The sequence below is a fragment of the Lepisosteus platostomus genome, chromosome 8 (assembly GCF_059453375.1).
Source record: "Lepisosteus platostomus isolate fLepPlt1 chromosome 8, fLepPlt1.hap1, whole genome shotgun sequence".
Taxonomy (NCBI): domain Eukaryota; kingdom Metazoa; phylum Chordata; class Actinopteri; order Semionotiformes; family Lepisosteidae; genus Lepisosteus; species Lepisosteus platostomus.
The window spans coordinates 17584530-17606906 of NC_142618.1; the positions used below are offsets into that span (position 1 = coordinate 17584530).

At 44.2% G+C, this 22377-nt stretch overlaps 12 non-coding genes across 12 annotated transcripts; 6 read left to right on the top strand and 6 right to left on the bottom strand.

Annotated features, from left to right (window-relative positions):
• Positions 1 to 4110: 4110 nt before the first annotated feature.
• On the top strand, positions 4111 to 4182 carry trnaq-cug (transfer RNA glutamine (anticodon CUG)). Its single transcript has one exon. It is a non-coding gene; the product is annotated as a tRNA-Gln (tRNA).
• Positions 4183 to 5075: 893 nt separating this feature from the next.
• trnaq-uug (transfer RNA glutamine (anticodon UUG)) lies at positions 5076 to 5147 on the bottom strand. The gene has a single exon. It is a non-coding gene; the product is annotated as a tRNA-Gln (tRNA).
• Positions 5148 to 7544: 2397 nt separating this feature from the next.
• trnae-cuc (transfer RNA glutamic acid (anticodon CUC)) lies at positions 7545 to 7616 on the bottom strand. The gene has a single exon. It is a non-coding gene; the product is annotated as a tRNA-Glu (tRNA).
• Positions 7617 to 8259: 643 nt separating this feature from the next.
• trnar-acg (transfer RNA arginine (anticodon ACG)) lies at positions 8260 to 8332 on the bottom strand. Its single transcript has one exon. It is a non-coding gene; the product is annotated as a tRNA-Arg (tRNA).
• A 468-nt stretch (positions 8333 to 8800) lies between these two features.
• On the top strand, positions 8801 to 8888 carry trnay-gua (transfer RNA tyrosine (anticodon GUA)). The gene is given in 2 exon segments: positions 8801 to 8837; positions 8853 to 8888. It is a non-coding gene; the product is annotated as a tRNA-Tyr (tRNA).
• A 227-nt stretch (positions 8889 to 9115) lies between these two features.
• Positions 9116 to 9187, top strand: trnaa-ugc (transfer RNA alanine (anticodon UGC)). The gene has a single exon. It is a non-coding gene; the product is annotated as a tRNA-Ala (tRNA).
• Positions 9188 to 11061: 1874 nt separating this feature from the next.
• trnag-ccc (transfer RNA glycine (anticodon CCC)) lies at positions 11062 to 11132 on the bottom strand. Its single transcript has one exon. It is a non-coding gene; the product is annotated as a tRNA-Gly (tRNA).
• A 288-nt stretch (positions 11133 to 11420) lies between these two features.
• trnaq-cug (transfer RNA glutamine (anticodon CUG)) lies at positions 11421 to 11492 on the top strand. Its single transcript has one exon. It is a non-coding gene; the product is annotated as a tRNA-Gln (tRNA).
• A 1285-nt stretch (positions 11493 to 12777) lies between these two features.
• On the bottom strand, positions 12778 to 12850 carry trnar-acg (transfer RNA arginine (anticodon ACG)). Its single transcript has one exon. It is a non-coding gene; the product is annotated as a tRNA-Arg (tRNA).
• Positions 12851 to 20512: 7662 nt separating this feature from the next.
• trnay-gua (transfer RNA tyrosine (anticodon GUA)) lies at positions 20513 to 20600 on the top strand. The gene is given in 2 exon segments: positions 20513 to 20549; positions 20565 to 20600. It is a non-coding gene; the product is annotated as a tRNA-Tyr (tRNA).
• Positions 20601 to 20828: 228 nt separating this feature from the next.
• On the top strand, positions 20829 to 20900 carry trnaa-ugc (transfer RNA alanine (anticodon UGC)). Its single transcript has one exon. It is a non-coding gene; the product is annotated as a tRNA-Ala (tRNA).
• A 1402-nt stretch (positions 20901 to 22302) lies between these two features.
• trnag-ccc (transfer RNA glycine (anticodon CCC)) lies at positions 22303 to 22373 on the bottom strand. Its single transcript has one exon. It is a non-coding gene; the product is annotated as a tRNA-Gly (tRNA).
• Between the last annotated feature and the right edge of the window lie 4 nt (positions 22374 to 22377).

The window sequence follows — 22377 nt, forward strand, 5'->3', positions numbered from 1 at the left end:
GCGAGGTCACGACTCCGAAAGCATGTCACGATAGGAGTGCGGGCATCACGATCACATCGTGAGACACATTGCGACTGGCCCACCACTGTCATGGCGCCACTAGCGACATTAAGTCCAAATCTCACGATATGACATACCTCGACAAAACACCCCCGCACCATGTCACGACATGAAGCCCGCATATCGCGATATGACATACCCCGACAAAAGTGCCCCGCCCCTATGTCGCGACATAGAGCCCGCATATCGCGATATGACATACCCAAAAGTGCCCCGCCCCTATGTCGCGACATAGAGCCCGCATATCGCGATATGACATACCCCGACAAAAGTGCCCCGCCCCTATGTCGCGACATAGAGCCCGCATATCGCGATATGACATACCCAAAAGTGCCCCGCCCCTATGTCGCGACATAGAGCCCGCATATCGCGATATGACATACCCCGACAAAAGTGCCCCGCCCCTATGTCGCGACATAGAGCCCGCATATCGCGATATGACATACCCAAAAGTGCCCCGCCCCTATGTCGCGACATAGAGCCCGCATATCGCGATATGACATACCCCGACAATCACGGTGATCTCGGTGATTTTACATACATTACAACTACAGGTTGTAAATGCATCAGTAAATGCATCACCCCAAGGGTAATATTGAGTGAGGCGCCATGAGAATAAGAACTGCAAAGGTATTAAAATATTACGTTCTGAAGATCTTGTTTGATTCTTCATGATGCTTCTAAACTTGTATGAAATCCACGAAATGAGTACTGTAGCCATTCGCCTGGCGCTGCGGCCGAAGAGCGCCCGGCTGGGGTACTAGGAAAGCCGCTGACTGCAAAACGGGCGTACAGTTTGGTGAGATCGCCCGCATTCTTGTAAATAGTTCCCTGGTTTCGCACCCCTTTCATACTTGTACCCAATTGCCACCCTACCGCTGTGTAACTACCATCTCGCTCACTCTCTCTGCTAGCGCAGGGGCGCGGGGGTGCTGTGCTGCCTGTGCCGATAAATAAAGGCACGTGTTTCATTCAACGACTGTATGAATCTCTGTGTCCGTCCGCGCCAATGCTACAGTTTTCTATTTTCGATGCCAAAAGACACCTAACTGGGAAATTCGTGACTTCCCACAAGACTTAACACTCAATTGGTATAGTCGTATTACAGTGCCAATTCATCGTACCTTTAATTGCAAGATAGCGTGCTAATGAAAGCGTCAAATACATACTTTGGATGTATTTTAGCTCTGTAAACGTCGTTCACTTAAAAATACTGCAGGACATTTAGAGGCGATCTGAATACTTATCTGTAAAATGCACACTCGCATCTATCCGTCAATATTATCTTAATGTTAGCCATGCATTCCAAATCTTGTCATGTGTTTACAGGGGAAATTTTAGAACCTCTCCGTGCTCACCCTCCAATTTCCAATGCAATCCTCGATCGGTATAATCAGCAGAATTAGCGGAACCTTATGATACGTACTGTCTCTCTCTCTCTCACACACACTCAGGTTAAGCAACAATTACCTAGGCTGCTGAACGCTACTGTGCCACGGCGGACACACACAAAAAACAATCCGTGCCTGCCTCTGATGTGAGGTTTTGGTCTTCTAGACCAGAAGCGGGCGTCGGGACTTGTAATTGAATAGCGATCACTGGGATTCGTGCCGGTGATCTTAATACGACACAGAGAGCGATCGACACGCTTTTACAGTCCGTGTAGCGACTGCAGGGATACTCAGAGCTGCTGTGTGTAAGAAAGACAAAATAAGATCTGCTTAGAACTAAGATTTGCTTGCATAGCGAGACGGTTTGAGACTCGAAGGTGTTTGAAGGATAATATTTCCGTGGTTTATTTTCGCTTTCAGGTTTTAGGAGATCATTCTCTCAGCACCCAGGGAGATGGTGGAGAGCGAGTCCGGACGTGTCTGAGAGACCGATCCCCACTGCAAGTGACGCTTTATTGATACAATTGACGCAGGAGCACAAGGGAAGACCCCACATGTGAGAATCCGCCCTCAAGTAAACTTAGTTTTCTTCAGGAGCTCACATGCTGCTGATGATATTGGCGTGTAAAACAGATTGTCTTCTTGTATTTAGATTCAAGGACTCGAGTTCAACGGTCCTTTTCTCTCTCTCGAGCGAGTCCGTTCCAAACGGGAATCTTGTGTTATTGAGGCGAACGTAGCATGTAAAACAAGGATTTGGACTTCTTGATGACCAAGTACCTGTTCGTCTGCCGCCAGTTGTGACCCAGTTATGAAGCGATGTACTCCCTTTAGCTGCCTCCCTAAATTCTTTCTCTTTTTTTTCTGAAGACCTGCTCTCCTGTTTCTGTGATTGAACCATATTTATACAACAAAGAATATGCATGGCAGCTGTTTATATCAAATACAAAACGACTGGCTTGTCTACTCATTTAAGTAAATGGCTTTAAGTTTTGTTGTCTTTGTTGTATAAATATGGTTCAATCACAGAAACAGGAGAGCAGGTCTTCAGAAAAAAATGGCCATTCAGAACGGAACTGAATGTTACAAAGACAAAGGAACTGGTGGTAGATTTCAGGAGGAAAAAGGTCAAACCTACTCCTGTCTACATCCATGGGAGTGGCGTGGAGATGGTGGACTCGTACAAGTACCTGGGAGTGCACATCGACGATAGACTGGAATGGTCTAAGAACATCGAGGCCATCTATAAGAACGGACAGAGCCGACTTTACTTCTTGAGGAGGCTCAGGTCCTTCAATGTGTGTAGTAAGATGCTACACATGTTTTATCAGTCGGTGGTAGCGAGTGCCATTTTCTACGAAGTGGTGTGCTGGGGCTCTGGGATTAGAGCAGTAGATTCCAAAAGGCTGAACAAGCTCATCAGGAGAGCAAGCTCTGTCATTGGGTCTGACCTGGACCCCTTGGAGGTAGTGGCTGAGAGGAGAATGATGTCCAAACTAGAGGCCATCATGGACAACTTCTCCCATCCCCTCTATGACAGGCTTGCAGGAATGAAGAGCACGTTCAGCAATAGACTGATTCATCCACGGTGCGACAGGGAGCGCTACAGGAGGTCATTCTTGCCGTCTGCCATAAGACTGTACAACGCATCCACCTTGCGTCTTGGCAGAGGTAACAGCGACAGTGACCTGTTTCTGGACTAAACGCATATACACATCTACTGCTACATCTGTTCTCTTTCTTTTTCTTTTTCTTTTTCCCGTTTACAACCACTTTTGTGCAATATATGCCAGGGACCTGTGCAATACATTTATATTTATATTTATATCTATGGTTACATCTATATTTATATTCATACGTGTGATACGATTTTCTGTGTACTGTTCTGTTCTAGTTTCCTCTTGTGTGTCCGGACTGTGAGTAACTCTTGTATTGTATTGTATGTATTGTACTATTAGTATATAATTCGTTACACTGTGGCTGTGTTGTGTGTGTTAAGCTGCTGTTGCACTGCAATTTCCCTCACGGGATCAATAAAGTATCTATCTATCTAAGGAAATCTCAAATCTAGCTAGATAAGTAGCAGACAATAACGTGGCGAGCTCGTCGGTTTGCAAAACTTAGAATAGGTGAGTGAAAATAGTCTTTCTTAAACACAAACTGCTCAATACGACACCCTTGGTGTGTTGATTTTGTACAGTCCTGAAAACTCTGTGTATTATCTTCTCACCGTTCAAAAATGTTTAACTCGTCCTCCGCAGGTGTAGTAGCCTCCGTTGCTTATCGCTGCTTTTTTCATCGCTTTTTACAACGAACAGGAGGCGGGCACTTATGCTCGGGTGAGATCAATTAGGTCAAAGATGTTTTTTTCTAACGGGAGATCCGTGCTAAATACAGAAGCAGAATCGTCGAGTGACGAAAAAAATCAAATTGGTTGGACTTTTTTTTCCACAAGCAGAAAAGGGCACTTGGGCCAATAAGGGCAAAGGGGCGGGGGCTCGGGCCACTGTAGCCCCCCCTGCACCGCACGTCCCTGCTGCTGGGAGCCGGACTGAGCTCATACTCGCTCCCTGTGCTGAAACAGACTTAGCGCTTCCCCGAGCACCATCTAGAGCTGCTGGAAAGGGCTCTGTGTCCTACTGCTGCACCTCAACCTATCGGTTCCATGGTGTAATGGTTAGCACTCTGGACTCTGAATCCAGTGATCCGAGTTCAAATCTCGGTGGGACCTGCCTTTTCAGCTCGCTCTTACTAGTCGGTGAGCAATTTGTTCATCTTACATGTGTACTTCAAACCTTTCATGTATCGTTAGATTAGCCGCGATCACTTCCTAAACTTAAATACGAGATTTTCCTCCTTATTTCGGCTTTATTTGCTTTATTACAGGTTTGTTTTGACGATACCAGAGTCAGATTCAGGTTCTGTGCTGGATGAAGGAAGCTCCTTCCCGCCTCTCTGATCTGCTCGCCCAATAAAGTCTGCTTTACTACCAAAAGAGAGAAGCAGAGCCTGGGACATGACAGCTTTATGCTGTTTTTGGACGAAACCGGTTTTTCTTTGAATTGGAAATCAAGCGGACTTTCAAGGTCTTGAAGAGATTTTCGGTTGTTGGTGAGTGAGACGTATCCCTGTCCAGCACTGCGCTGCGCTGTCCTGGTCTGGAAGTAGGAAGTGGTCTATAAACACCAGCGACACAGCAACTTATCTTAACCCATCTCCAGCTTTTCTAACTTGTTTTCTACATGTTGTCTTTTAAAATAACATCTCTGAACATCTTTTACTGCTCCTGTCTGCCAGCAATGACTTTGACGAAAGACTAATTACTTGTGCGCTTGTTTCACGTTCAAATTCCGCTTCCTTTCGACATCAAAGAAACATCGTTTTCTTCCAAAACATCATACAGCTGTCACAGCTTCCAGACTTTAGTTCTCTCTTTCTAAACTTAGGCCATGTTATTGTTGTTTCACTCAGTTGAGCAGTTTGAAATAGTTTTTCCTTACTCTGCTTCTCTCTTTCTGCAGGAAAGCAAACCGTGTTGGGCGAGCAGATCAGATTCGGAAAAGAGCTGCTTTCATCAAGCAAATTATCTGAACTTGACTCTGGATCCTAAAACATAGTCGACTTAGGTTCCACCGAGATTTGAACTCGGATCGCTGGATTCAAAGTCCAGAGTGCTAACCATTACACCATGGAACCAGCAGCTGCGAAACACGTCTAAAGATCCCCGCTCTGATCTTCTGCATGTTAAACCCGTCTGAGTGAGACTACAGTATCTGTGACGTCGATGCTCTGCTGTAGCCGCTGTGCATCTCAGCGCTACAATCGGTTCCGTCCGCTTTCAGTCTCACAGACACGTCCGCACTCCCGCTTAATAATCACCGATCAATAACCATCGGGCTCCAGACACGCCGCTCCTGCGCTCTGGGTCATTTGTGAGAGGAAAGAGCGCTCAAGACGTCGCGTGGAAATTTCTTTTTCCTGAGTGCCAGTGGTGTAGTGGTATCATGCAAGATTCCCATTCTTTTGACCTGGGTTTGATTCCCGGCTGGCGCATAAGAAATGGTGTTGTTTTAAGCCTTAATAAAGCACTGTTGATCATTCCTATTTTAATACTGTTAGGGATTACTTGTGCAATTTATCTCACGGACTTTTTACACCAACATAATAAAGAAATGTAGAAATGAAAAATAGATTTCACAGGTCAATTGACTGATTAAAAAATCAGTCTACTGCTTATTGATAAACTTACAGAAGGTGGACTTTGGTCTCCACAAGTTTTTTTGTTGCAATTGAGCTCAAAGCTGAGACGATCTCCAAATAATATATTAAGTAGTCTGCAAGACACTGACCTCCGTGTGGATGTATATCCGTATGAAGTAAGACAGGTTACTTCCACATCTTGGTCGTGGGATGTTAAACCTCCACCTTTCAGCTACAACACACAAGAGGTTTATTTCTGAGTTGTAATTTAAGTTATAAGAAATATAAATTCTCAGGTTCTCCATTCAGCTCCCTTTAAAACACATTTCTAAAAATAATGTACAAATACACATCACTGAAACCAGTCCAAACACAGTTTTACTGCTGCCAGGACTTGAACCTAGATCTTCAACTCATAGAGCTGATGTGTTTGATTGCTTGTCACACCAAAGAAGCTCATGCACAGTATACACAACCTCCCACAACAACTAAACAACAGCCTTATACAATGAGGGGTTGCCAGTCACTGACTACAGCTCTCTGTCAGGAAGTGTGGCGAGTTTTTAACGGTAAAAACAGGACAATCACAGGTGAGGACAATTAACACCAGTAACTTTTGCTTCAGCCTTTATTGAGCTTTCGATCAACCTCTGATATTCGCTATTTTTAGTTTTCTATTTCAGAGAACAAAAAACCAACACCTTTCTTCAAGCTGGATTCAAACCAGCAACCTAAGGATTCCCAGTGGTTCCTATTACAGCGCGCTGCTCTACCAACTGAGCTATCAAAGGGACGACAAGCAGTTCACATGTTCAGCCCAAATTCGTGCGATGTTCCTGGTCATTTCAGTTTCAGTTCGATGTCAGGTTTTTAACTCGTTTCTGCAGTCTTGTTTCAAGCGTTTCTCTGTCATTTGACTTCACGGGTACGCATAATTTTTGTAGTAATTTGAGAACACTCTTAATAGAAATTGCAACACTTTACAGCGAGTGGCTGGAGACAAACATTTCGTGAGTTCATTCCTATACCGCCCCGTGTCCAGCTATGAGGATCAGACCAAATAGTGCAGCGAGCTGCCCGCTCACTCAGGTTTCACGACCTCAGAACACAGGGGGCCCTGCTCCTCACGGAGTGATGTCTATGTATAGGTTGTGGTCACTGTGCCTGTCCTGTGACACTGGGCCTATACTTCATCTGGGTCTGTTTTTGGTACCTGTCTATTACCTTAGTCAGATACTCAGCTTGTGTGTGTTGATGTTCAAGTCTATGTTGTGTTTATGTGTGTGTGTCCCAGTGGTTGAGGTAGTGTTGTTTCGCTTATGCTGTGATTTGGTTGATTGTGGTTCATGCTGATTAAGCAGTGCTGTCCTGAGGCAGGCTGGTGTCAGTGTGCTTCAGAACCTTCTGGCTGAGAAGGGCTCTTCTGTGGACTCAGCTCCTTGCTCAGCAGGGCCTTGTGGCAGAAGGAGAGCTGGTCACTGTTTCTCAGGTGTAACCAGTGTTTTATTTCTTTTGTGTTGGCCTAATTCGGCCCTGCACACATTCTTAGGCATTGTTCTCTGCACATGGAGCATGTTTTTTACAGAACTATGGTTGTTTGCCCTTGCCCTCACACTGACTTTATATATACATATCTGAGTGCCATCCAATTTTCAGAAACATCCAGAACAAAAGAGCAGGGTCCACAGAGGGACAGAGATGTACTGCAAGTACATTTATTTTTATTCAAGAGCTCACCCTGTCCTGCTGAAACTTGCATGAAAAACACAGAATTGTGTTTATCCATGCAATCTGCTACGGATGTTTCTACTGAATGAAAATATGAGGTGCATCTTGTTCATCTTCAGTGTCCAGGGAGGCTGTAATGGACACAAACGGAGGAAAAGTAGACTCTTCCCTGACCGGGAATCGAACCCGGGCCGCGGCGGTGAGAGCGCCGAATCCTAACCACTAGACCACCAGGGAGACGGTGAAGATGCTCCCTCTATGTGAAGAGAAGACAGCGGTAACTGGGATTCGCGCTGGAGATCTTAATAGGACACAGAGAGCGATCGACACGCTTTTACAGTCTGTGTAGCGACAGCACCGACACTCAGAGCTGCTGTGTGTAAGAAAGACAAAATAAGATCTGCTTGGAACTAAGATTTGCTTGCATAGCGAGACGGTTTGAGACTCGAAGGTGTTTGTAGGATAATATTTCCGTGGTTTATTTTCGCTTTCAGATTTTAGGAGATCATTCTCTCAGCACCCAGGGAGATGGTGGAGAGCGAGTCCGGACGTGTCTGAGAGACCGATCCCCACGGAAAGTGACGCTTTATTGATACAATTGACGCAGGAGCACAAGGGAAGACCCCACATGTGAGAATCCGCCCACAAGTAAACTTAGTTTTCTTCATGAGCTCACATGCTGCTGATTAAACTACATTAAACTCCCAGCACGACACTTGGCAGCACGGAGCGCTGCGATTGGAGAAAACTATCAAGAATGAGAGCGGATGCTGTGATTGGATCATTCTTGGTGGCGATACGGGCCTTGATTAGCTAAGGCTACTAACAATGAACAGAAGGCAATGTGCTAGTGAGCAGCCCGACGTGTTTAAAAGAAACACGAGCCAGGTAGGAGTCGAACCTACAATCTTCTGATCCGTAGTCAGACGCGTTATCCATTGCGCCACTGGCCCCGCTGACAGAGCTGCACCGCACCACAGTGAGCTCCGCGCCGCTACTAGTACGGCATCGCCCCGCTCCAGCTTTTCTAACTTGGATACAGGTGTTTTCTACATTTTGTCTTTTAAAAATTACATCTCCTAATATCTTTTACTGCTCCTGTCTGCCAGCAAATACTTTGACGAAAGACTAATTACTTGTGTGCTTGTGTCACGTTCAAATTCCGCTTGATTTCGACATCAAAGAAAAACCGTTTTCTTACATTTTAATACTTGGATGAATCGCAGAATTACCGTTTCTGCCTGCTTTTTATTTTCCGCGGCGTCATTGTTTCATCACCCTCAGTGTGTTACTTGGAAATGAATACTTGTTAATTGCAACATACTCCTTTTTCCAAAACCTGCCGTCGAAATGCGACTGAAATGACCAGGAACACCGCACGAATTTGGGCTGAATATGTGAGAAAAGAGCTATTTGTCGTCCCTTCGATAGCTCAGTTGGTAGAGCGGAGGACTGTAGTGAAAACCGCTGGGAATCCTTAGGTCGCTGGTTCGAATCCGGCTCGAAGGAAGGCGTGGTTTTATTGTTCTCTGACATCGAAAATTAAAAATAGCGAATATCAGAACTTGATCGAAAGCTCAATAGAGGCTGAAGCAAAAGTTATCGGTGTTTATTGTCCTCACGTGTGAATGTCCTGTTTTTACCTTTAAAAACTCGTCACACGTCCTGACACGAGCTGCAGTCAGTGACTGGTAATCACAGAGTCTATCAAACAACCGAAGAGATGAGCGCTTGTCGGGGATGTAGCTCAGTGGTAGAGCGCATGCTTTGCATGTATGAGGCCCCGGGTTCAATCCCCAGCATCTCCAGAAAGGTTTTTGTTAAATATGAGATCTACTCTTCCTACACTAGGTAAGACGCACGCTGTAGGAAGTTTTTTCACGTTGCGATCCAAAGAGCCTCTAATGCCCAGTCCGACAGTAACCGAACCGGAACGAGCTCATACTCGCTCCCTGTGCTGAAACAGACTTAGCGCTTCCCCGAGCACCGTCTAGAGCTGCTGGATAGGGCTCTGCGTCCTACTGCTGCTGTCTGCCAGCAATGACTGACGAAACACTAATTGGAACAAGCAATAGGTTTATTCCATGCTGAAAAGAGAAGAAAAAACACAACGTTTCGGCCGTGGAGCCTTCTTCAGCAGTGAGAAAGACAGGGCAGTAAGCAAAGGTAATGTAGGAGAACAAAAGCCCGAAAAAGACTTAGGCTTGATCATTTCTCTTCATAAATCAATTGAGGTATTCGAATCGCATTTTTCCTTTTTCCATTACATTATGATGTCGGTCATAAACGTACGGTGACCCAGAAGTGCCAAACAGAAACAAAAAAGAGTGCACAAACTAAAAATAGTACTCAGAGAAAAAATGGCAACACAAAAAATGAGTGCACAACCAAAAAACAGTAACACAAAAAAGCGTCACGCGTGAAAAGTGTTCAAAATGGAAATAGGTTCTCATAATAATCTGTTGTCAGGGAAGAGGGCAGCGCTGAGGGGCGAGCGCGTGTTGAGCTCTTGATGAGACGTTTTTGTGAATTTTCTAAAATCTTAAAAACACCACGCCAGTAGAATGTTCTGTGGAGGGCGGCCTGGTGAAAACTATTCTTTTTCCCCACATTGCGGGAAATACACAGGCTTTCTTCTTCATGAAAAACTTCTGGGAGCAATCCCGCATTTCAGGTCGTTGTGCTGATGCCGCAGCGTTATCTATAGAAATGCTGCACAATAAATAGTGTGGAGGAAGTATTTCATGTCACAGCATTTCTGTCTCATTTTTCTTTGTGTTGCCGTTTTTTGTTTGTGCACTTGTAACCCTGTCTTACGGGAAGCCGGGTATTAGAACTGGCTATAGCTGTTCACAGACGTAGCCGTGTTTTATTAACTCCAACTCCCATAACGCACTGCTCGACTTCCTGACGGCGCCAACGTCACAGTCCCTATTCTGCCAGGCTGTGGTGACGTCAGCGGATCCCTTCCAGTTCTGTCAGATTTACAGTTGATCGTGTGCAGTCACCGGTGCGCGCAGGAGGAGCTCACAAAGGACTCTCTTTTAACAGTTTATTTAAAAAAAAATAATAGAAAAACACATGGGAGGGTTTTCAGAGATATGTACAAGTCAGGCGTGCAGCAGCCTGGTAGCGAGGGTTTAACTACTAGTTACTAGTCAGTTACTAGCCTGCGCGAAACGCTATTAATTCAATTCAATTCAAGGTGCTTTATTAGCATGACCGATGGGTACAATCAGTGTTGCTAAAGCAAATAAAAATAATAAAATTAACATGGAGCAAAACATAAAATAAAGTCTGTGCTGTGGTTGAGTCTGAGACGGAAACACCGTATCGGACCAACAGCAATAATCCTGTGAAGCTGCTGGCCAGTCCGGCAGTAATTCAATTCAATTCAATTCAAGGTGCTTTATTAGCATGACCGATAGGTACAATCAGTGTTGCCAAAGCAAATAAAAGTATTTGTAACAGAAATACTGTAACAGAACCGGAATGAGCTCATACTCGCTCCCAGTACTGAAACAGACTCGGCGCTTCGCTAAGCACCGTCGAGAGATGCTGGATAGGGCTCTGTGTCCGTCCACCACAGTCTTGAGATAAACTGCATTCGTAATCCACCACAGGATTAAAATAACAATATTTTCCGTTGTTTTGTGAACGTTGAAAAGACACCACGTTTTTATGCGCCAGCCGGGAATCGAACCCGGGTCGCAAGAATGGGAATCTTGCATGATACCACTACACCACTGGCGCAGCTGAAGAGGCTTTGTCAACGCAACTACTTGACCGCTCTTTCCTCTCACAAATAACTCAGAGCGAAGGAGCGGAGTATCTGGAGCCCGATGGTTATTGATCGGTGATTGTTAAGCGGGAGTGCGGACGTGTCTGTGAGACTGAGAGCGGACGGACCTCTTTGTAGGGCTCAGATGCACAGCGGCTGCAGCAGAGCATCAACATCACACAGACATCGTAGTCTCACGGAGGCAGGTTGAACTCGCAGATGAACACATTGGGAACCTGTAGCTATAGCACTTATGTCTTGGTTCTATGGTGTAATGGTTAGCACTCTGGACTCTGAATCCAGCGATCCGAGTTCAAATCTCGGTAGAACCTGAGCTGCCACTCTAATTTTCGTTTTAGGAACTGTAAAAAAATTACTGCCGGAGCAAAACAGCAGGTTCCGTAGATTAGAGACTGCGACACGAATGTATTTTTATTCACGTTCTTACCCTGTTCTCGTGAAATCTGCGAGAAACAAATTCATTCATTCACTCTGTTACAAAGTTTCAACAGGATTAAAATATGAGGTGCATTTTGTTCAAGTTCATTGCTCCTAAGAGGATTTTTTAAACAAACAAGAATAAGGCCATTCTCTGACCAGCTATCGAAACCGAGCCGCGGCGGTGAGAGCGCCGAATCCTAACCACTAGACCACCAGGGAGACGGTTAGCTCCCTCCCTGTATGTGAAGAGAAGACAGCGGTAACTGGGATTCGCGCTGGAGCTCTTAATAGGACAGAGAGCGATCAACACGCTTTTACGTAGCATGTAGAAGAAGGAACTGGACCTCTTGATGACCAAGTACCTGTTCGTCTGCCGCCAGTTGTACCTAGCCAAATCTAGCCAGGTAAGTAGCAGACAATAACGTGGCGAGCTCGTCGGTTTGCAAAACTTAGAGTAGGTGAGTGAAAATAGTCTTTTCTTTCAAAAACACAAACTGCTCAATACGACACCCTTGGTGTGTTACTTTTGTACAGTCCTGAAAACTCTGTGTATTATCTTCTCACCGTTCAAAAATGTGTGTGAAGAGAAGACAGCGATCTTAACAGGACACAGAGCGATCGAAACGCTTTTACAGTCTGTGTAGCGACAGCAGCGACACTCAGAGCTGTTGTGTGTAAGAAAGACAAAATAAGATCTGCTTGGTACAAAGATTTGTTTGCATAATGAGACGGTTTGAGACTCGAAGGTGTTTGAAGAATTATTTTTCCGTGGTTTATTTTCGCTTTCAGATTTTAGGAGATCGTTCTCTCAGCACTGCAGGGCGATGGTGGAGAGCGAGTTCAGACGTGTCTGAAAGAAAGATTCCGATGGAAAGTGACGCTTTATTGATACAATTGACGCAGGAGCACAAGGGAAGACCCCACATGTGAGAATCCGCCCACAAGTAAACTTAGTTTTCTTCAGGAGCTCACATGCTGCTGATTAAACTACATTAAACTCCCAGCACGACACTTGGCAGCACGGAGCGCTGCGATTGGAGAAAACTATCAAGAATGAGAGCGGATGCTGTGATTGGATCATTCTTGGTGGCGATACGGGCCTTGATTAGCTAAGGCTACTAACAATGAACAGAAGGCAATGTGCTAGTGAGCAGCCCGATGTGTTTAAAAGAAACACGAGCCAGGTAGGAGTCGAACCTACAATCTTCTGATCCGTAGTCAGACGCGTTATCCATTGCGCCACTGGCCCCGCTGACAGAGCTGCACCGCACCACAGTGAGCTCCGCGCCGCTACTGGTACGGCATCGCCCCGCTCAAGCTTTTCTAACTTGGATACACGCGTTTTCTACATTTTGTCTTTTAAAATAACATCTCCTAACATCTTCTACTGCTCCTGTCTGCCAGCAATGACTTTGACGAAAGACTAATTACTTGTGCGCTTGTGTCACGTTCATATTCCGCTTGATTTCGACATCAAAGAAACACCGTTTTCTTCCAAAACATCATACAGCTGTCACGGCTTCCAGACTTTAGTTCTCTCTTTTATTAGCGTAATTTTAGGCCATGTTATTGTTGTTTCACTCAGTTTCCTTACTCTGCTTCTCTCTTTCAGTAGGAAAGCAAACCGTGTTGGGCGAGCAGATCAGAGTCGGAAAAGAGCTGCTTTCATCAAGCAAATTATCTGAACTAGACTCTGGATGTTAAACCTTCGCTGCTTAGGCTCTAACGAGACTTGAACTCGGATCGCTAGATTCAAAGTCCAGAATGCTAAACATTACACCATGGAACCAACTGCTAAAGAAAAAGCTAGTCTACAGATCCCCACTTTGATCATCTGCATGTTCAACCCGTCTCAGTGAGACAACAGTATCTGTAACGTCGATGCTCTGCTGTAGCCGCTATCTGAGCCCTACAAACGGTTCCGTTCGCTTTAGTCTATATATCCTGTGTGCCGCAACTATACGGCAATCTGCATAGTGGACGAAGTAAATTATTTTCGCAGTAATTTATTTACACGTGTATAATAACTATATTAATAAATATAGTACATATAGTAAAAAAATATAGTAAATAAATTAATTACTCTGAAAATAATTTACTTCGTACACTATGCAGATTGCCGTATAGTTCCGGCACACACAATATATACAGTAAAAAGCCTCAGGCACTGTGTTAGATGTGTTTTCGACGTTATATATGCGTTTATTAATGTTGTCGATTTTACGGTTGCAATTCAACGTTGATTATAAGTCGCGGCGACGTACATATACGTATAGCCGTATTTTCGCCGTAATATATACGTATATTTGACGAATCACTGCCCACTGGGGAAATATTAAGTTCTGAAGATCTTGTTTGATTCTTCGTGATGCTTCCAAACGTGTATGAAACCCACGAAATTAGTACTGCAGCCATTCGCCCGGCGCTGCGGCCGAAGGGCGCCCGGCTGGGGTACTAGGAAAGCCGCTGACTGCAAAACGGGCGTACAGTTTGGTGAGATCGCCCGCATTCTTGTAAAAAGTTCCCTGGTTTCGCACCCCTTTCATACTTGTACCCAATTGCCACCCTACCGCTGGGTAACTACCTGCTCGCTCACTCTCTCTGCTAGCGCAGGGGCGCGGGGGTGCTGTGCTGCCTCTACCGAAAAATAAAGGCACGTGTTTCATTCAACAACTGTATGAATCTCTGAGTCCGTCCGCGCCGACCCGGAAAATGCTACAGTTTTCTATTTTCGATGCCAAAAGACACCTAACTGGGAAATTCGTGACTTCCCACAAGACTTAACGCTCAATTGTTATAGTCGCATTACAGTACCAATTCATCGCACCTTTAATTGCAAGATAGTGCGCTAATAAAAGCGTCAAATACATACTTTGGATGTATTTTAGCTCTGTAAACTTCGTTCACTTAAAAATACAGCAAGGCATTTAGAGGCGATCTGAATAGTTATCTGTAAAATGCACACTCGCATCTATCCGTCAATATTATCTTAATGTTAGTCATGCACTCCAAATCTTGGCATGTGTTTACAGGGGAAATTTTAGAACCTCTCCGTGCTCACCCTCCAATTTCCAATGCAATCCTCGATCGGTATAATCAGCAGAATTAGCGGAACCTTATGATACATACTGTCTCTCTCTCACACACACAGAGGTTAAGCAAAAAATACCTTGGCTGCTGAACGCTACTGTCCCACGGCGGACACACAAAAAACAATCCTTGCCTGCCTCTGTTGTGAGGTTTCGGTCTTCTAGACCAGACGCAGGCGTCGTGACTTGGAATTGAATATGGCGATAATGTCGTCACTAAGAGTCGGCAAATTCCCGTTCAAATGACAGCTAGTTTGCAAAGGTCTCTCATATGAGGACATTGTCTTCAGCTAAAGAAATGCTGCAAGAGCTCATTTTCACTTGTTGCTTGTAACATTTCTAAGTATTTCTTATGCTTGCTTTCAGATTATTCAGTATTTTGAAGTGAATTACTCTGAAGTTAATAATTGATTGCAAAACACAATGAACACAACGTAAAACGAAAGATTCAAAATCCGTCCGAAATATTTTATTTAAAATACCAGGTAGGGTTTGCCTTGAGCTCCGTGAAGTTGCCCCCCCTACAGACAGCACAATGAAACCCTCCTCATTCGTCTGTGCGGGTTTGTGCAGTTAAAAGTAGCCTTTGTGCTGTTTTTTATTTGTTTTTTAATGGCACTACGTACAAGGTTGTAGCGGGTAGTAAATAACACACCCGAGAAGCAATACTGGAAAGTCCACCGTCTCACACCAGCGGACCGCGGCAATATTGGAAACTTTTATTTTCACATAACAGAAGTGAACATATATCTGGATTCTTTAATAAACTGTCATTATTCGCGTGTTTGTATTTAAAGGGGTCTTTGCGCAAACATGAAGCGATGAGCTCACACTCCTTTTATCTTTTTGTTTTCGGCCAGTCCTTGGTGTAGAATACAGCGTGAAGGCACACCTGCCCTCTGAAGACACAGGTATGGGCGCCTGTGTTAGATCCTCAGGTGAAGTCGAGTCTTCTGCAGTCTGCAATGTAATGCCCCAGACATGTTTGCACGTCCTGCTCCACGAAGTTGCCCACCCGCCCGTCGAACAGCACAAACGTCGAAACTCACCGCAACCGTTAGTGCTGCGTTTGTGCCGGTTTGTGTCGCTGTAAGTAGCGTTTGTGCTGCTTTACCGAGATATAGCGCCTTGTTTTTTCGGGCAATCACGTGACTATCTACAAGGAAGTTTACGGGTACCAACAAACTCGGTACTTGAACTCCTGATTGTGATTAAAACAATGGGGGCAATTTGTTTTCCGAGTGTATCTGGTCAGGTGGGGTGGATGTTTCAATATATTTCAATATAGCGCCTTCTTTTCCTGTCAAAACGGCAAAGTCACGACCACCAGATCTTTCAGTTGTGATCTTTTTATCAGTTGAGCACAGATTTGCAGCCTTTACGCGAATAAGCAGTCTTACATTTAGGGAGGAGTTACTATGTTAGAACATTGGGTTAGATGTTTTCTTTTAATTTTTAACCATGTTCTTGAAAATGTATTGTTTGTGTAGGCCTTTCATTGGTAAAGAGACGCCAGTTTCCAAATTACCGCTGGTACAACACGAGAGCCCATATTCACATTTTTAGTATTAGTTTCAAGATCGATATAATTTAACAATAAAAAACAAAATTTAAAAGCACGACCATAAAAATATAATGAAAATAAACTTTACATGTCTATTAATGATCGAAGCACAAAGCAGAAGGTGTCTCCCCTACCTTAAATAAACAATTCAAATTGTTCAAATACCATGTATTCCTTACAGAAAGCAGCGGAGACAGTTATATTGCAAATAAAAAATGTTTTTATTTCGAAGAGTATGAGACATTGTGAATCAATAAAGACGTTTAAAAATAAGCCGGTGTAGTTATAGTGCAAATAAGTAAAGCATTTTAAAAATAGATTCTCATTTACAGTATACAAGGCGATCCACCTGGCGCTGCTAGCATGAACAGCTCTCAGACCCGTGATTGGCTGAAGCCCCGAACAGTTCAGGCCGCGATTGGGTGAAAAGTGAGAATCGACACTCTGAGTGGGTAAAGCGCCACAGCGGAAGTTCCGTGTATACTGTATGTGCTGTATGAGCACACTGGATACACAGTAACACATGCACTGGTTTCCAATTGCTGATCATTCTAAGAGAAGTCGCAATGAGGTCAAAAGTGAATAGCAGACAAAGAACGTCATGGCATCCACAGCGAGGTCACGACTCCGATAGCATGTCACGATAGGAGTGCGGGCATCACGATCACATCGCCATACCCATTGCGACTGGCCCACCACTGTCATGGCGCCACTCGCGACATTAAGTCAATATATCACGATATGACATACCTCGACAAAACACCCCCGCACCATGTCACGACATGGAGACCGCATATCGCGATATGACGTACCCCGATAAAAGTGCCCCGCCCCCATGTCGCGACATTAAGCCCGCATATGGCAATATGACTTACCCCAACAAAAGTGCACCGCCCCCAAGTCGTGAAACAAAGCCCGCATATCGCGATATGACATACCCCGACAAAAGTGCCCCGCCTCTATGTCGCGACATAGAGCCTGCATATCGCGATATGAAATACCCAGACAAAAGTGCCCTGCCCTCATGTCGCGACATGGAATTCCATATGTTGCGATAGGACATACCCTGATAGGATATATGATGACCCCATGTCGCGACGTAAAATCCATATATCGCTACACGTCCTATCTGGGTATATCATGTCCGGAAATGAGACCTTTGTTGCGACAGCGCTACCAGGGTTGCATGGAAGCAAGGCGCCAGTCGTGATATACACTGCCTCGATATACATGCGATATACTGTACATGGGGTCCCTATCATGACATGCTGCGGAGGGCTTGTCGCGATGGTATCCCACAGTTAAACGTTTGGCAACAGCTTGTCACGGTAGGGAAAGTAAAGGAAAACTTGCCATAGAAAATTAAAACCATAGATCTTACAATCACGGTGATTTTACATACATTACAACCAAAGGTTGTAAATGCATCAGTAAATGCATCGCCCCAAGGGTAATATCGAGTGAGGCGCCATGAGAATAAAAACTGCAAAGGTATTAAAATATTAAGTTCTGAAGATCTTGTTTGATTCTTCATGATGCTTCTAAACTTGTATGAAACCCACGAAATGAGTACTGTAGCCATTCGCCTGGCGCTGCGGTCGAAGAGCGCCCGGCTGGGGTACTAGGAAAGCCGCTGACTGCAAAACGGGCGTACAGTTTGGTGAGATCGCCCGCATTCTTGTAAATAGTTCCCAGGTTTCGCACCCCTTTCATACTTGTACCCAATTGCCACCCTACCGCTGTGTAACTACCTGCTCGCTCACTCTCTCTGCTAGCGCAGGGGCGCGGGGGTGCTGTGCTGCCTGTGCCGAAAAATAAAGGCACGTGTTTCATTCAACGACTGTATGAATCTCTGTGTCCGTCCGCGCAGACCCCGAAAATGCTACAGTTTTCTATTTTCGATGCCAAAAGACACCTAACTGGGAAATTCGTGACTTCCCACAAGACTAAACACTCAATTGTTATAGCCGCATTACAATGCCAATTCATCGTACCTTTGGGTGTATTTTAGCTCTATAAACGTCGTTCGCTTAAAAATACTGCAGGACATTTAGAGGCGATCTCAATAGTTATCTGTAAAATACACACTCGCATCTATCCGTCAATATAATCTTAATGTTAGTCATGCATTCCAAATCTTGTCATGTGTTTACAGGGGAAATTTTAGAACCTCTTCGTGCTCACCCTCCAATTTACAATGCAATCCTCGATCGGTATAATCAGCAGAATTAGCGGAACCTTATGATACATACTGTCTCTCTCTCACACACACACAGAGGTTAAGCAACAATTACCTAGGCTGCTGAACGCTACTGTGCCACGGCGGACACACACACAGAAAACAACCAGTACAAGGACTCAAAATCAAAACCAAATCAATAGAACACCGAACATGTAATAGCGCAAAACGCCCTCATAGCGACAAAGAGGCTTTACTTGTGTTTTTATCCATTTTTGAATGACAAAGCAGAGGAAGCAGTCCTTGACATTCAAACACATGCAAAAAGACTATCTGGCGTATTTTAAAAGAAACGCCTTTCTTACTTTAAAAATAACAAAACAACAGCCTTATACAATGAGGGTTTCTGCTGGTCCATGAGGCTGCGGGTTTTCATCATCGAGAGCTTCTCTTTTGCTACTCCCGAAAAGGCACCTTAGCTGTATTTTGGCAGTAACAGGTTCGACGTTACTGCTGGTATCAACAGATTAACACCGTTAACTTTTGCTTCAGCCGTTATTGAGCTTTCGATGAGCCTCTGAGATTCGCTATTTTTAATTTCGATACCAGAGAACAACAGAACAGCGACCTTAGACCTTCCAGCAGTTTCCACTACAGTTCTCCGCTCTACCAACCGCTCTTCCGATTTCTCTAACTTGCATACAGGTGTTTTCTACATTTTGTCTTTTAAAGTAACATCTGTCTTTTCTGCTCCTGTTTTCCAGCGATGGCTTTGATGAAAGACTAATTACTTGTGCGCTTTTCACCTTCTATGTGTCACCATGAAATTCTCTGATGATGTGATAATGTGACTTAGAGTTGATAGAAGCAACCTTAGTTTTTCCCAGGAGGTCTCCCATTCAGGTACTGACCAGGCTCACACTTGCTGAGTTTCAGTGGGCTGTTAGTAGTCTAGGTAATTACACTATGCTAACTAACCAATGCTGCACCACTGTCCCATGTGTGCTTCCTAGGCCACAATTGCAGGATGGAGGATCTTATCGATTTCCTCAGGGAGAGGGACATTCCAGAGTCCACTATCGAAAAAATGAAGGAAGAAAAGGTAGTTAACAGAATGTGTTAATGTCTATTATAACTAACTCCCACTGACCTACTGTAGATATTAACAGCACTTTCAGTACTGCGAAAAGTCAGAGACTACCCTTTCGTTTATTTAATTTCCAGTCAAAACGGTCATTAAGTGCAATTACTTTATTTTTCAATGTCAGAAATTATTCCAGGAAACATATATTTAACAGAAAATTACACAAAAGCATCCACAACTAAATATAATGTCAGATCTTTAATTGATTAGTGTGTCCACCCTTTGCCTTTATTACAGCTTCTATTGTTTACAGGAGACTTTCTTTCCTTTAAAAATATCGTTACACTGCCAGGCACATTCAGTTATATCTTAACACGAGACATAAAAAGTAATACTTATGGCCTACAAATTAACCGACTGATTATTAAATGTGCCAGGCATTTTAATGTTATTTTTAAAGTAAGAAAGGCGTTTCTCTTAAAATACACCAGATAGTCTTTTTGCATGTGTTTGAATGTCAAGGACTGCTCCGTCAGCTTTGTAATTCAAAAATAAATGAAAATATAAGCCTCTTTGTCGATATAAGGGTATTCTGCGTTATTAAACGTTAAGTGTTCAATTGACTTTATTATTTGGATTTGGTTTTGATTTTGAGTCCTTGTATTAAGTATGAAATTTGAATTTCCATGCTTGCTGCTTTACTGTTGACGCCTGTCGCTCCCGCACCTCAAACTGGGAGTCCGAGAGATTCACGTTTCCCCTCTGTATTCCCAATTTTAATACTTGGATGAATCGCAGAATTACCGTTTCTGCCTGCTTTTTATTTTCCGCGGCGTCATTGTTTCATCACCCTCAGTGTGTTACTTGGAAAGAAATACTTGTAAATTGCAACATACTCCTTTTTCCAAAACCTGCCGTCGAAATCCGATTGAAACGACCAGGAACACCGCACGCATTTGGGCTGAATATGTGAGAAAAGAGCTGCGTGTGTCGTCCCTTCGATAGCTCAGTTGGTAGAGCGGAGGACTGTAGTGGAAACCGCTGGGAATCCTTAGGTCGCTGGTTCGAATCCGGCTCGAAGGAAGGCATTGTTTTATTGTTCTCTGACATCGAAAATTAAAAATAGCGAATATCAGAGGTTGATCGAAAGCTCAATAGAGGCTGAAGCAAAAGTTATCGGTGTTTATTGTCCTCACGTGTGAATGTCCTCTTTTTACCGTTAAAAACTCGTCACTCGACCTGACAGAGAACCGCAGTCAGTGACTGGTAATCACAGGCTCTATCAAAGAACCGAAAAGTTAAGTGATTGTCGGGGATGTAGCTCAGTGGTAGAGCGCATGCTTTGCATGTATGAGGGCCCGGGTTCAATCCCCGGCATCTCCAGATTTTTCAAATATTTTTCAAGGTTTTTTTCAAATATGAGATCTCCTCTTACCACACTAGGTAAGACGCAGGTTGCGATCCAAAGAGCTTCAAAGTCCGACAGTAACCGAACCGGAATGAGCTCATACTCGCTCCCTGTGCTGAAACAGACTTAGCGCTTCCCCGAGCACCGTCTAGAGCTGCTGGATAGGGCTCTGTGTCCTACTGCTGCTGTCTGCCAGCAATGACTGACGAAACACTAATTGGAACAAGCAATAGGTTTACTCCATGCCGAAAAGAGAAGAAAAAACACAACGTTTCGGCCGCGGAGCCTTCTTCAGCAGTGAGAAAGACAGGGCAGTAAGCAAAGGTAATGTAGGAGAACAAAAGCCCGAAAAAGACTTAGGCTTGATCATTTCTCTTCATAAATCAATTGAGGTATTCGAATCGCATTTTTCCTTTTTCCATTACATTATGATGTCGGTCATAAACGTGCGGTGACCCAGAAGTGCCAAACACAGAAACAAAAAAGAGTGCACAAACTAAAAATAGTACTCAGAGAAAAAATGGCAACACAAAAAATGAGTGCACAAACAAAAACAGTAACACAAAAAAGCGTCACGCGTGAAAAGTGTTCAAAATGGAAATAGGTTCTCATAATAATCTGTTGTCAGGGAAGAGGGCAGCGCTGAGGGGCGAGCGCGTGTTGAGCTCTTGATGAGACGTTCTTGTGAATTTTCTAAAATCTTAAAAACACCACGCCAGTAGAATGTTCTGTGGAGGGCGGCCTGCTGAAAACTATTCTTTTTCCCCACATTGCGGGAAATACACAGGCTTTCTTCTTCATGAAAAACTTCTGGGAGCAATCCCGCATTTCAGGTCGTTGTGGTGCTGCCGCAGCGTTATCTATAGGAATGCTGCACAATAAATAGTGTGGAAGAAGTATTTCATGTCACAGCATTTCTGTCTCATTTTTCTTTGTGTTGCCGTTTTTTTTTACTAGCCTGTGCGAAACGCTATTAATGCAATTCAAGGTGTTTTATTAGCATGACCGATGGGTAAAATAAGTGTTGCTAAAGCAAATAAAAATAATAAAATTAACATGGAGCAAAACATAAAATAAAATTAAAGTAAAGTCTATGCTGTGGTAAAGTCTGAGACGGAAACACCGTATCGGACCAACAGCAATAATGCTGTGAAGCTGCTGGCCAGCCCGACAGTATCCGAACCGGAATGAGCTCATACTCGCTCCCAGTACTGAAACAGACTCGGCGCTTCCCTAAGCACCGTCTAGAGCTGCTGCATAGGGCTCTGTGTCCGTCCACCACAGTCTTGCGATAAACTACATTGGTAATCCACAACAGGATTAATATAACAATATTTTGCGTTGCTTTGTGAATGTTTAAAAGATACCACGTTTTTATGCGCCAGCCGGGAATCGACCCCGGGTCGCAAGAATGGGAATCTTGCATGATACCACTACACCACTGGCGCAGCT